Below are 1,075 nucleotides of genomic sequence, written 5' to 3' on the forward strand. Positions count from 1 at the left end.
TCCTTCCTCGCCAACTCGGACAATGTTTACAAATACGCAGCCTCCGTGACGTCATATCGAGTGACGTCATCGCACCACCGCCTCTCGACCAATCAGCGTCTAGTCTGCCGTCGGACAAGTCGGAGCTGATTGGTCGGTCGCGGGACACGCCCCCACGTGACCTTGTGACGTCGCTGTCCCGTTGCAATAGGTCAATTGAATATTTCTTTGTTGATAGTGTGCGTATATGTGGCACGTCGAGTGTTGGTCTGAATGGCGTGATACTACGTTTTGGAGAACATTTACAATCATTGGGAAGAGAAAAAGTTAAAGATAAGTGATACAGCGGTCAATATGGGATATTTTGTGACACCTGTCATTCATGTCTCTCTGGATATTTAGGGCACTCGTTAACTTTTTGTATTTGCTATTGAATGAAAAACTGATTTTTTTTTTAAGTTTGCAAGTTTCGAGGATATTCTGTGTCTGTCTCACTTCCCCCTTTCTCTGTCTGTCTGTCTATCTCTCCTCCGCCCCCCCCCCCTCCCTCTCTCTGTATATGTCTGTCTGTCTGTCTGTCTGTCTGTCTGTCTGTCTGTCTGTCTGTCTCTCTCTCTCTCTCTCTCACTCTCTCTCTCTCTCTCTCTTTCCCTTCCTCCCTCCCTCCCTCCCTTCCCCTTTCCCACTCCCCCTACCCTCTCTCTCCCTTCCTCCCTTCCCCTTTCCCACTCCCCCTACCCTCTCTCTCTCTTCCTAACCCTCTCTTTCTTTCTCTCTCTCACCCTCTCGCACCTTTTCCGTCCTGTGTGTGCGCAGAATGTTATTTCAGCCATGCTAGTTGAGAAGAGGACACCTAAATAGACAAATAGATAAACCACGGAAATAGATACACTACAAAGAAAAACAAAAAAACGGAAGTTGTTTGTTCTTTCTTACGCATAGGTTTCTAAGGCTTCTTGCCGAAAGCACCGCTTGTTTGGTCACGTGTGGGGCAACACGTGGCAGCAATGTCGAGGTGTTTGCCAAAGGAGGTGATGTCTTACGCACATAATGTCCTGGCATGAGATTTGCTCTCTCTGTTACTCATCTTCTCTTT

At 47.5% G+C, this 1,075-nt stretch overlaps 1 protein-coding gene across 1 annotated transcript in view; it reads right to left on the reverse strand.

Annotated features, from left to right (window-relative positions):
- The window catches only part of LOC113816495 (calcium-independent phospholipase A2-gamma), a 12,542-nt gene extending 12,520 nt beyond the window's left edge, over positions 1-22 (reverse strand). Inside the window, exon 1 of the mRNA XM_070117188.1 lies at positions 1-22. This exon is cut by the window's left edge and continues 172 nt beyond it. The gene's annotated coding sequence lies outside the window, so the exon portion shown is untranslated.
- Positions 23-1,075: the final 1,053 nt, after the last annotated feature.

This window comes from Penaeus vannamei, chromosome 40 (assembly GCF_042767895.1).
Source record: "Penaeus vannamei isolate JL-2024 chromosome 40, ASM4276789v1, whole genome shotgun sequence".
Taxonomy (NCBI): Eukaryota; Metazoa; Arthropoda; class Malacostraca; order Decapoda; family Penaeidae; genus Penaeus; species Penaeus vannamei.